The 16112-nt window shown below is 48.2% G+C and overlaps 1 long non-coding RNA gene and 1 pseudogene across 1 annotated transcript; both read right to left on the bottom strand.

Annotated features, from left to right (window-relative positions):
* The window catches only part of LOC135378763 (uncharacterized), a 28262-nt pseudogene extending 27885 nt beyond the window's left edge, over positions 1-377 (bottom strand).
* A 14224-nt stretch (positions 378-14601) lies between these two features.
* On the bottom strand, positions 14602-15372 carry LOC135372772 (uncharacterized). The gene is made up of 2 exons (XR_010416111.1): positions 15255-15372; positions 14602-14782 (listed from the first exon to the last, which is right to left on the bottom strand). It is a non-coding gene; the product is annotated as an uncharacterized LOC135372772 (long non-coding RNA).
* Positions 15373-16112: the final 740 nt, after the last annotated feature.

The following is a 16112-nucleotide window of genomic DNA, read 5'->3' as shown; positions in this document are numbered from 1 at the left end:
TTTTCGTGGACGCTGGTCTGGATATCCGCGGAGCGAGTCGCTTAGCCACCGAAGCCGTAGAGGGTGCGGCCCTGGCGCTTGAGGGCGTACACGACGTCCATCGCAGTCACCGTCTTGCGCTTGGCGTGCTCGGTGTAAGTCACAGCGTCGCGGATGACGTTCTCCAGGAATACCTTGAGCACTCCACGGGTCTCCTCGTAGATGAGTCCAGAGATGCGCTTCACGCCACCGCGGCGAGCCAGACGGCGGATAGCAGGCTTGGTGATGCCCTGGATGTTGTCCCGAAGAACCTTGCGATGACGCTTGGCTCCTTCCTTCCTTATTATGGGTTTAGAGTGGTCAGCCAGACGGTATGGCTTGCTACTCTTTGTAAAAAATAAAAATAAAGGAGAAAAAAAAGAGAGGAAAAAAAAAGAAAGGAGAGAAGAAAAAAAAACATGGTATACTGTTCACTTCACATTCACTCAATTTCATGTACGCGCGCACACACACAAACACTTTTAAACACAGTTGGGACAATTCGTCGCCATGAGGAGTGTCAGAGAATTGCCATTTGACAAGGTAAGGGAGAGCAGGCTCCTTGTTAAGTTCGGGAGTGGTCACAGGTTGGTGTTGTCATAGGTTGGTGAGTCCTGATTCTTTCAGGAAGTCCACTAGGTGTTTCGCGGCACGTCGACTTTGGCTGTGGGAAGGCCATGCCCCCAGGACCTTTTCGAGTGTCAGCGGTCGGTTGTCTAGTTTTTGCAGTTGTTGCTGCAGCTTCTGTCTGGGTTTGTCGTAGTTCGGGCACTGGAGTAGCACATGAACGTCGTCCTCTGGTGTGTTGCAGGTCTTGCAGCGGGGATCATTTGTCATTTGTATTTTATGCTTGTACGCTCTGGTGAATGCTGTGCCCAGCCGGAGACGGTGTACTTGGGCGGCGTCCGCTCTTTTCATGTATTGGGTACCTGCGTACTTGAGGTCTCCGTCCAGGCGCTTCAATCGTGGGTTCCTCCAGCTTGGACAGGATAGCTGTTTCTCCATTTCTTCTTGTTCCAGTTTCTTGGCTGTTGCCTTGATGTCAGGTTTGCTGAGGGGGATTCCAGTTGAGGTTGTCTTGGCGTGGGCTTGCTTGGCTGTTTCGTCCGCTCTTTCATTTCCTGTGATTCCACAATGGCTCGGGATCCACTGTATTAGCAATTTGTGTCCTTTTTGCACCAGTCTGTTGTAGGCTGTGAGTATGTCCGATTTAAGGTCTGCCATAGGGGATTCCTTTGTTTTCTCGATCGTTTGGATGGCCGGTTTTGAATCGCTGAGAATCACCCATGCTTTTGGAGATTGATTCTCTATGTAGTTCATGGCTGCGAGTATTCCATGTAGCTCGGCTGCGGTTGATGATGTCCTGTGACTGAGCTTGTATGAGCAGGCGGACTGTGTTTCGGGGTCATACACTGCTGATGTGGATCCCTCGCAGGTCACTGAACCGTCAGTATAGATGGGTGAGTATACCTTCTTCAGTCTGTCTATTACTTCCAGTGCAGCCTGCTTTGTCACCTGCTGGGCTGTGTCGCTCTTCTTGGTTAATCCTGGGATGGTGGTATTGGTAAGTGGCCGGTTTTTCCTCCATGGTGGCGTGCTGTGGCGTACTGGTTTTGTGTATCCAGTTGGCATGTTTTCTTTGAGGGCTCCGATGGCTTCTCCAAACGAGGACCAGGGCCGCTTCACGTCTATTTGTGCAAGCGGGTGGCTCTTGTGTCTGGTCAGGTGGCGGAGGTGCAACTTTGCGGTTTCCTTGAGTTGTATGGCTTTGAGGGTTGGTTGGCTGGCTTCTTCCAAGGTTCCTGTCTGTGGTGTGCTACGTGGTACTCCAAGTACAAGCTTGAGTCCCAATGCGTGAATGCACTCAAGCTTGTGCCAATTGGTTCTGCTGACGTCGTGGAAGAGGGGGAGGCTGTACGTTGTTTGTGGTAGGACCAAGGTATTATACAATGTGTGGAGAACCTGTTTCTGCGGTCCCCATGTAAGACCAGCAGCTGAGCGCATGGCGTTGAGTAGGGCGCTTGCTTTACGTTTCACAGCGTCGATTTGTTGGCACCAGGTAAGTTGATTGTCCAGTATAACCCCAAGGAACTTGTGGTTGGTTACTGTGGGTACTGCTTTGTTGTCGACGACGATTGGGTAGTCCGTGAATGGTCTCTTTGTGAAGGGCAGGAACACAGTTTTTTCAGCAGACACGTTCATCCCCTTGTTTTGCAGGTAGTTCACAGTCGTGTCGAGGGCGGCTTGCAGACGTCGGGTTATTAAGGGTCTGTTTATGTGTGCACTCCATATGCAGATATCGTCCGCAAACATAGAGATGCCGACTTCCCGAGGAAGGAGTTCTGGCAATCCAAGCATCACTATACTGAAGAGGATGGGGCTCAGAATCCCTCCTTGAGGGACGCCCTTTGTCACTCGATGTGTGGCACTGGGTCCATCGGGTGTGTCCATATAGATGTCTCTGTTCTTTAAGTAGCTCTTGATGAAGCGTAGGAGGCGTCCACGGATTCCGATTTCAATGAGGGCACTGAGGATGGCTTCGTGAGAGACGTTGTCAAATGCTTTTTGAATGTCCAGGAAGATTGCAGCTGTTATCATTCCTAGTAGCTTGTCTTGTTCAACTGTGCTTGTGAGGTCGACGATGGAATCCATGGTACTCCTGTGTCTGCGAAAGCCCGCCATGCATTCTGCGAGAAGGTCATGGCTCTCGAGATACCATTCAAGACGTCGTGTGACAATTTTTTCCAGGAGCTTTCCAAGGCAGCTGCTGAGAGCTATAGGACGGAAGGATTCCAGTGAAGTTGGTTGTTTTCCTGGTTTCAGTAGGGGCTTTTCTTTGGATAGCTTCCAATTCTTTGGTACTATACCAGATTGCCATATCTGGTTGTATAAATTCAGGAGATGGTTGAGTGACTTTTTCCCGAGGTTCCTGAGGACTTGGTAGGTGACCCCATCTGATCCTGGTGCAGAATGTGCTGGGCAGGTGTGAAGGGCTGCAGTCAACTCGTCCATTGTGAAGTCGTCTTCGAGAGGGCTGTTGTGCTGATAGAATGCTCCGCATGTTGGGAGATTTCCATCGTCGTGGGGCACTTGTCTTCTGTCAGTTTGCCACAATATTCATCTGCTAGTTGCTTTAAGGGTCGGCCTAGTGCAACTGATAGGGCTGTGAACGGGTCGTTTTGGCTGGGAGGTGTCGTCTGCCGTCAGATGTGGTCGTACAGTTTTCCTAGAGATGATTGTGTCTGGAAACTTTCACATAGTTGAAACACACATGAAAGAATGGCGACAACTATGATAGTTGTCGCCATTCTTTCATCTGTAGTTTCTGAAACAGACGCCTGATTCTTGATTGAACTTTTCTTGCTTCACGAATGTCCGTTGGTGATTTCGTTCTTTTCGCTCTCTTTTCTGCTCTCCTTCTAATTGCTCGCAGGCGCTCGTACTCTCCATTTACGTAGGGTACTTTGAATGGCACTTTGAACGTCTCTGTGGCTTGTGTGAGTTTGTCCATGATGTCTTGGGTTAGCTTGGAGATGTCGTTGGTAGTCCAGTCAATTTCTTCGGCGGCCTTGGTGAATCTACCCCGGTTGGTCTTCCGCACGGTATGCTTTCGGAGGGTAGCGGTCTTTTGTTGCAGAGAAGTAAGCACAGGGTAGTGGTCACTGCCAAGAGTGTCATCGTCTGTCATGCACTTCACCACTGTCACGAGTGAGCGAGACACGATTGCCAGGTCGATCACTGAGTCTCCTCTGTTGAACGTTGCTTTTCCATCATTTGCTACAAAGAGGTCAAGTTCATCTAACAACCATTCAATGTCCTCGCCTCGTTTGTTCGTAGATGCGGATCCCCAGATGATGTTGTGGGCATTGTAGTTTCCACAGATGATGTATGGTGCTGGTAGCTTTTGAACTGCTCTGCTTAGGTCTTGGATGTCAATGCTTGTTGTCGGCTCGATATAGATGCTAATGACGGTGATGTCTTCTTCCATAATCCACGCGCGCCGCACATAGTTCACTAGCTGCAGTGCTGTTTATGGATAGAACAATATGAGGCACTTCACAGTTAATCAGCAGGGCTGCCCGGCTTGGGCCACTTGGTCTGTTCGATTCATAGATCATGTAATCAGGCAAGGAGAATGATGTAGGAAAACGTCCTTCAGAGATGCACATCACTGGGAAGTTGTGGCGGCCAATAAATTCCGAAAAGTCCGGGATTTTGCTGTGTATCCATCTGCAATTCCACTTGAACACTGTGGTGTTCTTGTACTTTTGGTGTCTAGTGTCCATAGCATAGTGTCCATACTGTCCACTCATCAGACTCGCGAGTTGTGGCTCGAGGGCCATAACTTGTTTCACTTCTGGGATATCCTTTGCATTGCGGATAGCCGCAATGCGGTCTCGTAGCGTGGTGAGCAACAGAGGGATGATCGTCAGGACAAGCTGTATTCCCTCAGGGACGACTGGTGGTGGCACCTGGGTTGGTGCAGGACGAGGTGGAGGCGCCGGTTTGTGTGCCCTTCCATCCCAGACGCTTGCGCAGTGTTCGGCGGTGACGTGTGCCGCCTTCTTTGGTTTCTCGAGTTGGGCCTTCTTGTAGTGTCCTTGGCCGCTGGTAAGGGTGGGAAGGCTTTTCCAGTCCGCTCGGGTATTGGGGGTGGAGGTGGCTCTTTGGTCTTCACCATTTGGTTTGGCTTGGTCTTCACCATTGCAGGGTTGAGCGGTTCGCGCGTTCGGATGCTCGCTCCTCTGTCAAATGACTCTCGCCGAATCAGCGCGAAGGAAACTGACGCCAGTTTTTTAGACCAATGAGCATCCAACTATTTATACATATATTGCGCAGCCAATCAGAGATCTTCCGCGTACGCGCGTAGGTGGCGACAATATTTTGGAGGCGGTGCGTTTCGCTTTAGAGCCGGCGGCTGGTTCAACTGCGAGGAGGATAATATAAGGGTAGAAAATTGGCACCGCCAATACCGAAACTCACTCGTCTCTAACGTCACAGCACGCGTTGCTGACAGTGAGGCAGCGCGAAAGAGGCCACGTGCTGACGGAAACCAATAGGAGCGGACGCAGCTCCGAAGTCTGAGCTTTACTCAAGCATGTGTCCGCGTGATTGTATCCTACCAAGTACGGTGCGCAAAGGAATAATTAGTTTTTCTCAGTAGTCTAAAGTGTAGTACAATGCGTGCAGGACGTAATGAACCACTAAAACATCTATTTGGGCTTGTTGGTCCTTGGCGATAAAACCGCTGAAAAGACGAACACAGGCGACACAACATAGAACACTCATTTTCAACAATATCATGGACTATCAAACATATCTTTACCACTGCAGCTGGAATTCCCTCCCCTCTCCGATAGTATAATACTATCTCTACTAACACATGTGTCGTCACCGTTACCAAGTTAGTACAGAGAGTATTATAATATCGAAGAGGGAACGGGAGTTCCCGCTGGTCTGTGTTCGTCTTTTTAGTACTTTTACCGTCAATGCAATGAATCACGTCTATCGAAGTGTCCCCACCCCTCTAAGGGAGTCTCTTGAAGGCGATCCAGGGGCCGGTCGAGTCGCCCAGTTTACATCACCGCTGACTAAATGTGCCGCAAAGCAGAAGACACTATTAAGACCAATAGGTGTTTGACGGTTCTTCAGGTTGCCACGGAACTGGGCTCAGTACTGGGCTCGCACAAAAGGTCTTGGTGGGAAAATTTGCGTTTGTCCAAGCTGCCCACGTTGCTTACACCTGAGATCGAGTGGAATGTTGTCATAAAATATGAACCATGATGAACGCTGATAAGGGTTGCTTTTTACGAGCGTTACCGGCTGGGAATGTAACCCGGATCTAACCAGTGTCACCCCCAGAGCAAGCAAGAGGGTGTGGCCTAGAAACACAATAGTTCTTCCTCCGTCCGTAAAACTGAAGAGAGCGTCTTCGGGAAAGATCATGGCGACTTTCACATTATTTTGGGGGGTATTTTTGACGACAATGGTGTTTCGCTTATTGATAACCTACCACCCATACGATAAAAGGGACGTATTGAGTTCTTGTTTGCTGTTTCGGTAGCATGAGGAACAACAAACAACAACAACTTTACTTCAGGATGATGACTGGGGAGTTTCATCGCCGGGGGCGATACTCTACCCCATTGCTGGAGTTGAAGCGGGGAATGAAGGAATGGGTCTCATTACAATGAGGGTCGAAGTCCTGTGGCGTCCAAAAAGGGAGAAGAGAGCCTCGAGGACAGAGCGTTCGTGAGCTGGATGCGGCCAGGGGCCAAGCAATTTTGTGAGAGAGAGGGGGCGGGAGTCGAGCTCGTTGAGGGAGGCGGAGAGTACGGAGCGGGAAGGGTGGTAGTGTGGGCAATGGAGAAGAATGTGCTCGAGATCTTCATAAGCACCGCAGTGACTGCAGTGGGGAGAGGTAACATGTCTCAAGCGGTAGCGCCACTGTGCTGTGAAGGCCACGTCGAGGCGCATTCGATGAACAAATGCGGCGTCTTGACGAGAGATGTGTGCTGGAATGCGGAAAGCGAGCGCTGGGTCAACTCTGTTCAGCATGGCGGGGGGTTGTATGTCGACGGTCCGTTGGCGGGTAGCCAGAAGAGTCACAAGGCTTCGAAGTACGGACCACCGATCGCCTCTCAGCACCGCAATACGCGTCCGTGTCCGAGACGAGAGAGCTGCTTCGGCGGGTAGCATGAGGATTAACGAAAAGCACCAGGGAAAATTGTACAACAACAAAGTTTGCTGCTTCATGACAATGCCCCAGCGTACACGACCCATGCTGCACAAGTCGCTGAACGGGAATGCAGGTTCGAAGTCGGCCAACCACTCAGCATATTCTCCGGACAATGCCCCAGTGTCTTATTTCCGTTTCGGCGTGAGATCTGCTTCTGCCCAGTTTCTGACTTATTTCTGTTACTTATTTGAAGAAGCACCTCCGTGGACTGTGTGATTTCTGGGTGATAGCTTAAGGAGGCTGTTGAACACTATTTCCAGTGGGGCGACAAAGGTTCCTTCTCTGAGGAAATTTATTGAACGTCTGTCAACACTGTTTTACAATTCATTGTGAGGACTACTTATCGCGATGAGAAAATACACATGATACTATACCCTCAAGTAAGGTGATACACATGATAAGTAAGGTGCATCACTGTGGCTATGCACATATGATGGATGTTCTATATACATTTACGGGGGCACGCCAGCTAATAGCGACCTGTTCATCCTGTACGTTAATGGAACGGTGGCTGCATCACTATCGCGAAAACCACCTCCTCCTGTAGTGTGAATAGGCCTTACAGCAACAGCTTTGTGACGTTTACATAGCAGTCTCCCTACCAGTAGGAAGAAAGACATGTCGCGTCACTGAGCAGATTATGTTCGTATGTTGCCGAACTACTTGCCGAAAATTCTTGAAATCCGATATTGTCGACGAATGTCAGCACAGTTTCCCCTGAAGTCGGCCCAGGACGCATACTAACCCCCCTGTCCCCCACTTCTTCCTGCTGTCCTCTCTCCATCTGTCCACGTCTGTACGCCGCTGATATCCACAGTTACTCCGCGGTGCTAACGCGGTACCAAAAAAGAAAAAAAAAAGAAAGGTCATTTCCATAAGATTCATACATTTCTAATTCAGAAGTGATCACATCCCAATTTCCTTGCATAGTGAACAACGCCCCCAATACATTCTTCCTGATATGATTCCTGTTTCTTTTTTTTTCTTTTTTTTTTCAGATGTGTTTCCGCGACCAGTGTCGAAAATACAGAGAGATAAGAGAACTTTCAAGACGCGTCTGCGATGTGCCTGACTCCTATTTCAAAGATGGCGACGTCTGTGGTATCAGCTGGTGATACTGACGAAATTGTTGCGCACAATGACGTGCACGAACACATTTCCTGCGTTAGCGGCAAAGTGAAATAAATATATCATAAGTTATGTGTCTGTATGTCAAAATAGTTACGTCCAATTTTGTTTTCTATAATCAAACTCAACTCGAAAAAAAGAGATAGCGGCGGCTTTCTAATAACTTGCTGGATAACTTCTGGATCGCTGGTCAATTGAACGAGTCATTACACCGCGCTGGCACAATACGCCTTATTCATAAGTGCTGCCATCTCGAGGCGGCAGCTGGCGGCACCGCCATGTTTGAGTATTCGGGCGGTCGTGCTATATGCGATTTCCTGTAACGGGACCAGCTGGAGAGTCGGGAGAGTTGCGATTCAAGCTTTTTAGGTTGGCAAGCGAGCTGGAAGCATGCACAGCCGAGCTCACGAACCTAACGTTATACTAACGTTTCTTTCGGACAACTTCGTTATCGTCCTCTACAGCGGGTAAACAGCATCGGATAAGCACGCTCGGCGTAGCTGCAACTTCGTGACTGAGTCTCACGTCGAATTGCGCACATTTGCGCTCTGTAGCTTTTGTACATGTGAGTACTGAACTACTCGCCCGAAGTTACAGCAGTGTTTTCATGCGGCGTGTTACGCAGTTACGTAGCAGGTCCCTATATGGGTGTTTGTGCAGCATGGAGTGGCGATGCATGATCTTACTACAGAACTCTCTGCTTAGTTGCTGGTCCTGTTCAGTAATTGAATAAGAAAGCATTTGAGCACCTGTGACTAGACACAATTTCGTGTACTTTCAGTAAAATATCGGATGTACTTTCATACTCGCACATGCAGCTGTTTGGTACCAGAAACCCAACAAAAGGCAGCCTGTGAACTCAGTCGTGCAATCTCATTCTCCTGTGCCCCACTCTCACCCTCAACGCTTTCCTTTTAAAGTCATCTTCTGTGATCCATCTCATCATTCTTTCACCGTTTGTTAGTGATCTTTTATCTTTGTCTTTAATCTACCTCATCCTTCTTCCATCATTTGTTAGTGTATCCTTTATCTTCTAATTCCTTTTCTTTTTATTTATTTATTTATTTCTGGAACAGCAAGCCGACGTCCCGTTTGGCTGACCTTTCCTCCCTTTTTTTCTTTTTCTTTCTTTCATTTTCGTCTAATAAATATATCCCCCCCCCAACAAAAGGTGAACGGATACATACTTTTTGAGACGAAAGTTATGTGGGGCTGACTGTTCACACAAAGAAAGAGGAAGAGCCCCTTCCTTGGAGACACAGAAAACCAGACTTTCTGTGATGATTTGACGATTGCCTCGCATGTGATACCTTTTCTTTATGATGAAAAGGCAACGGCACACCAGAAGGAGCACATTGGTTTTGCTCTGAATTCTGCTGTGTCGTACTTGGTTATACGCTTGGTCAGCTCCTTTTTAAAAGCAATTACAGTAACAATGTCCCAAACAGAGATGCACCACTAAGAGAGACAGCTAGTGCACAAAGCTCATTTTCCAAATAATCTTCTAAATGCTGGTCTGGCAGCATGCTTCCACTGGAAATTCAACACTCCTGCACTTGAATGAACTCCTCTGCAGCTCCCGTTTAGTATAGACCTACTTCTGAAAGAAGCTGCCGTCCTGTGACGCGCCAAACAACCTCAATCTAAGGATGTTCTGACCGTGAACGTCTCACGTGCCTTTTAATTATCTTCGAGGCAACAATAGCGAACTCAGGATTTACCTTATCGGTATTCGGGCCAGTTTCGCCCTTTTGGGTGCACAGTGGCACGAGCACTAATGGGGAGTTGCCGGTCAACCTCCCCGGATGCCGCGTTTTTGGCGATAGGCGATGTGGCGTAAACCGAAACCGCCGGCAGCTATACTCAAATATGGCGCGTAAATGCAGTCTCCGTCTCCGCACATAGATGGCGCGCACTTATGAATAAGGCGTCCTTATTACTTGCAAGGCGGCATGACCTAGAGCTCAGTCTAGTGACGCCCCCTTGCAAATCGTCTGTGTGGACTGGTTGACCTGGAAGGCTGTTTCATCACAACAGCCGATACTCTACCCCACGCCCGAGGTAATACAGCTTGGCTGAAGAGGGCCGTTAGGGCAATGCGTCGTGAGCTCGACTTCATCATGGGTCAAGCACTTTTCTTACACTGTAGGTGTAGTCCAGAGTTAGTAGTGCAATTAATGGGAAAGAATGTGGCCCAGATTATGTAACACTTAGACACATCACGCGTTACCATCAGTCAACACGCGTTCTACCATCCCAAATTTCACAACGGCCACTATCATCGGGCAGTAACATCCGCACACCTGCTCAAGATAGCAGACGATGGTGCTAGGGCTAGCCTGCACTTGGCAGGTTAATGGCCATATTGCTACGGACAGCCATCGACACACAGGCGAGTGCACTGCATTCCGAGCGTCACATTCACGTACCAGATCTGCCCTGCAACATTTCGCCCTGCTGCCGGCCGCGACACACTCACCTGCCGGGCGCGGCAGCCCACGCCTCGGCACATTTCAGCCGGCGTCTCACCACGGCTCTCACAACCTCTCCTCACTCACCTAGCCTGGGACCCTCAGAGCTTCGGCACCCCAGGCATCGAATTCCACAGCGCCCTCCACAACTTCGCTGCAGATCTCTTATATCACGCCACGTGCCAACAGTCTTCTTCCGCTCCTATCCTGCACAACGAGGATGTGACATGTCGCCAACGTGTGCCGTACCATGCACCCACTCAACCGTGCACGTCATCACGGTCGCCCTCGTTGCCCTCCTCTAGTGAAGTCGTGGTTCTGCTTTATCGCCGCTCCGCGTCTGAGGGGGGAGGGAGTGATGTGGCGGCCGGTGGACAACGACGAGGATAGACACGCGCTTGGAGCACCCGCTTCAGTTCCACCTGCGCGGCTATGGAGATAGGCCATCGTCATCGCCTCTCCGTGGCATACCATCAGTCGGGACTGTGCCTCTCCGTGGCATACCATCAGTCGGGACTGTGCCTCTCCGTGGCATACCATCAGTCGGGACTGTGCCTCTCCGTGGCATACCATCAGTCAGAGGAAGACCATCGTGCTCTACAAGCTTCACCGCATAGCCCACCCCAAGCCAACTCTCCTCCCGAGTGACATCGTTCTCTTCCTTGATTTCATGAAAACGGAGGGCGTGCGCCAGTTTTGGCATTGCCCCAAAAATGGCGGACGCCCCCGTTTTCATGAAATCAAGGAAGAGAACGTTGCCATTCGGGATTATGGTTGGCTATAGGAGCGTGCTATGCGGTGAAGCTCTGCTTTCAGAATGCAGGCCTTTCACACACTTGAGAATAAAATCATTTTACGCTCAAGTATTTACCAACATGCCGGTAATCAGGCTGTGTTATTTACTGTTTAAGTGTTATTTACTCAAAATGAAAAAGGGGGTCACAGATAACTTCTTTTCCTGAGACATATAAAAAAAAGTAGAGTGACCCCCATCCTTTGCGGAGTTGCATAACCCCTGTGAACAGTGTGAACGCTTGCTGCAGTCAGATGACCTGAATGGCTTCGAGTTATCTGATAAGCTGGATGGTGTAAATTGGGTCCCTGTTTTTAGTAGAGCTGTATGACCTCCGCCTGAATTGGTTCCCCTTTAAAAATCTACATCCTTCTCACCGACACTCTACAAAACTCAAGTGTTGTGAGCGTTTGAATTTTCTGTCACCATCCCAAGGTGCTTACTTGCCTACCTTTCAAGTGCTTATTGCGTTGTTTCCTCACCTGCTGGAGTCCTGCAATTCGTTTATCTTTTTTCTACAGAATTTATTATGGTATTTCATCAGAGGTTTCTCTTTATTTGCGCGCATGAGCGCTTGAATCCTGCATCGGTATGTTCCGTAAAAGTTTGCAATTGCATCAAATAATGAGCTGCTCGTAATTGTAGTGGGCCAGTTTGAGGTTAACTTATGTAATACAAGGACCACTTCTACAGAATCGCGATTACAGCATTGTCATCGTAATGTTAGTTTCAAATAGAATAATATGAAGCTGTTACTCACCAGTATAACCGAAAGAAGACGACTGAGAGCATCTAAATTTTAATGAGAAGACTTTTGTGCAGAACTGAGTGCAGAAGTAGTGCACGTAAGTCTCGTCTCATTAAAATTTCGACGCTCGCAACCGTCTTCTTTCTGTTATGAATCTCTATCGCCGGATACTTGTACATAGCTGTTTTATCACTCTTAGAAATGGATCTTCTACCGTGTCTTCTACAGACAGCCGAAATTCGGTAATTTGGGGGCTTCTACGTAGCAGGTGGGTCAAGCTGCCGTTAAATCAGCGTCAAACAGCGGAGACTGCCATCTTGTGAGCGCACTTGCCAGACGCGGAAACCCGAAGTTCGCCCGTTACGGCGGCACAAAACGCCGCTGTTTTGTTTTTGTCGTATTTGCTTAAACAAACGAATTTATTGAAAAATGATGCAGTAAACGGGTAAAAATTAGTAATAACTAACCCATGTTGTTGGAGTTGGACGGACATGTTGTCTTTGACATTCTTAACGATTGTTGTAACGCTCGCATTGTAATGCATGCACAGGCTAGAGTGACAGTTTCGGTTTCCTGGTTGCGGGTTTTGGCGTGCTACATGTCTATCATATGCAGTCACATCTGGAACTACATATTGAGCCAAACTCTTTCTGAAATGTTTTTGATATATTGCAAAGGAGCGGGAGGATGGAACGTTAAAGACTCCGCCTTACAATACTGCGAAGGGTAAAACCTAATTGATAAATTCAGACGTCTAAAAAATCACGAAATGTGGACCACACCTCGATGGCATAATCCTGATGTAAAGCCACCATGGACCAGAAGGGAAGGCATAACAAGAAAATAAAAACAGAAAACATATACCAAAGTGTTATAGATCAATGGCTTGATGCTTCCTGTTTTCCTCTATCGTGATTGCTCAAGCAGTCATTTCTAAGGTAGAGCAGTGAGGATTTCTCACAGCACAGTGGTGAGTATAGCCTGCCCTCTTCCTGCAGCAAAACGAGTAGCCTACATTAAGCGTATATTGGTATGATGGTTGACCACTGTGGGAACAGCATACTTCTGCTTACGGAAAGCAGTCTCAATACAGCTTATCCCTCCTTCTTGGAGAAAATCTTCTTCACTGTGATGAGCATACATACAGGCAAAGCGCATATGTTGCTTTGCAACCACTTGTCACCTGTGCATTTTGGATCTTCGCATAGAAACAACGCTTTGGAAGTGCACAAGTGAGATATTTGACTGAAGGCACAGTGCACGTGATTTCAGAGTTCCTCGGAACGACGTGCCATTCAGACACAGGTAACGATCATGGTACATGACAATGTTCAGGCCAGATGTGTTGTATACGTCCATACATAAACACATTTTACTTCAAAACAATAAATAGTTACGTCCAGAAAAGTAATGGCACTAGGTGTGCACACATTTTGTGTACGCAATGACGGTGTTCCACATTTCACTTCTATCAAGCATGAATCGTTTGTGTGGAAGAAGTAACAAGCATATGGGTGGGTGAATATGAATTTTGCAGATATTAGTAACGTGTAATATAAACCATTTACTCATCCTTTACCGCTGCAGAGATTTAATTGCATTAATTGTATGCATTTGTATGTATTGTATGTTGTATATTGTATGTATGTATTGTATGCATTGTATTAATTGTATTTAAATGCATTAATTGTATGCATGCCTCGACTCATGTGAAAGTGAAGCAAAAAAATTTCGTTAAGAAATCTATAATCAGTTATCTACAGCAAAGCAAACTTCATTTGTGCATATGCTTTGTGAACGTAATCACTATTTCACATTTTACGTCTAATATGGTTAAAAACGATAAAACCCTCAGTGCAGGAAAAGACGAGAACGGAACACAATAAAGATGACACCACACTGAACTGCCAAAAAATATTTTTTATTTTGTGAAACGAGGCCTTCAATACATAAGAACCCTCCTCTCCCCTTTATTCCCTCTTGTGTAGGACTTCCTGTTTATACCACCATCTCTTGCACACACAACCGTTATGATTAAGTGGTCGACGTGAATGCTGATATGTTTTGGGAAAGATAAATACAGGGGTTACTGACGCAGTCACTACCTGCTTTTTTTATCTCATGCGCCTCTCGAAAGAGAAGGCTACCTTGTTTTTTACACCTGAACAAATTTTTTGTTTTTTGGAATTCTGCCTGACACCTCACTCATGTCAATGAGTGGTCCCTCAACGCACCCTATCTATAAGAGGTATTAGTTGAATGTCCCTTTAAACGAGTGTTCATGAACCTTTCATTTAAAAACAATTAAAAACTCCCAGTGCTGTATCAAGCAGCCAAAACACTCGCTCTGTTTATGCACCGTGATGATTGCCCGATATATACCTTATCACACTTTAGTGGTACAGAGTAAACTATACGAATATGGCAATCTGCAAATTTCTTCCCGTGGTCACCAACCAGGCCAAGTTTTAACTGTTTTTCAGTAGTAGTGTATCAGCTCAACTGGCCCACAACTCACACAGTGGCCTGGACGCCATTAATGAGCAATTAGAGCTAATTGGGACCCCCCACAGTAATTAGGACCCACCAGGGAGTCATTACACTAATTGGGGCGCATCTAGGACGTGTCCAGACCACTGTGTGAGTTGTGGGCTAGTTGAGCTGATAAAAAAAATAGGTAGAAAATAAAATGAAAAGATAGAGATAGAGTGGAGAGAAACAATTTATTCGAAAATCAACGATGCCGCGGCGAAGAAGCCGCTCCGCAACACCCGAGTGACCAGCGCCCGCCATGTTGGTAGTTTGCACCCAGCAGTTGCAGAGATCGACGACAGGTGGCCACGTAGTTGCAAGGCATCACACCAGATGCCGCCACCATCATAGCTCTAGACGAGAAAGACAGAACAAGATACTAGCGGCAGGTAAAAATGACAGCACTGCTAAGCAAGTCTAGGCATGCGAGAGAAAAGGTCTAACCGCTACTGCTAAACAGAAAACAGTACACATCGGGGAAAAAGGCTTACGGGGACGATCGCTTAGGCCTAACCACAACACTACGCAGCTAACACAAGGCGGGAACCACACATCGCTAAACATGCGAGAAAAGGCTTAACACGAGCGCGGTCACCGCTAAACACGGCAAACATACGAGGAAAGAGGCGTACGGGGGCGATCGCTTAGGCCTAACCTCAACACTACGCAGCTAACACAAGGCGGGAACCACACATCGCTAAACATGCGTCAACAGGCTTGGACACCGCAAAACAAGTCTAAACATGCGAGAAAAGGCTTAGCACGAGCGCGGTCACCGCTAAACACGGCAAACATACGAGAAAAGGAGCGCGTCAAATCACTCACCTTTTCCCCCGCGGCAACTTCCAGGCAGAAACTGAGCGAGCGCGGAGAACACACACGTCTGCTCTCTACGAGAGGCAGCCAGAAAATGAGCGAGCGCGCGGAGCGCACGTCCGTCTTCCGCGACGGTCCGAGAGAAACTGAGTGAGGCGACGCGCGCGCGCCCTCTGCTCCACCCGTCCGCGCATGCGCGCGCGCGCGCTCCTAGCGCCCCCTGCGCCGGCCGCGGGTGTTTTCGGTTTCGGCTCTCTGCTGCGCGCGCTCCTAGCGGCGACGGGTGGCTTTTCAGTTTCGCTTTCATTCTCCGTTCTTTGCGCGCGCGCGTTTATCTCTATAAAGGCAGCGCGCACCGCGCTCGCGTCATCACTACGTGAAGATGTTCAGCTACCACTCTTTACAAAATTGTTCCCGCACCCACGCTTCTTGGGAAGAAGTGGAGAAGGCATGTTTCAACGGCGAAAGTCCCCGCAACGAGCTCGTCATCACTGCTTTTCGCTACGTGATAGACATGGTAGGCTTTGGCAATATAGGAGAGATCTCGCCGGGGCCACTGCAGGAGATGGTGCGTCGGATCTACGCCCGTTACAAGAACGTCTGCATAACGGTTCCAGACGGACCCCTGGGACTAATGTGCGAATTTGTGAGCTTGGCCAACGCAGAATTCAACTACATCGCTGCAGACATCGTGGACCTTCTCGCTCGTGCCATCGCTCATATTAAGCACGCCCTGCGGAAGCAGCGACATTTGCAAGCAGTCTACATCGCCAATTTTGTCATTGATTTATTGAAATACCGATTGGTTATTGACATGCAACGCATTAAACAGTCCGAATAACTTTGACGAGACTCTGTGTGTTCTTT

The sequence above is a fragment of the Ornithodoros turicata genome, chromosome 1 (assembly GCF_037126465.1).
Source record: "Ornithodoros turicata isolate Travis chromosome 1, ASM3712646v1, whole genome shotgun sequence".
Lineage (NCBI taxonomy): Eukaryota > Metazoa > Arthropoda > Arachnida > Ixodida > Argasidae > Ornithodoros > Ornithodoros turicata.
The sequence above is the reverse complement of the archived record's forward strand: the minus strand, read 5'-3'. Positions and strand labels throughout refer to the sequence as shown.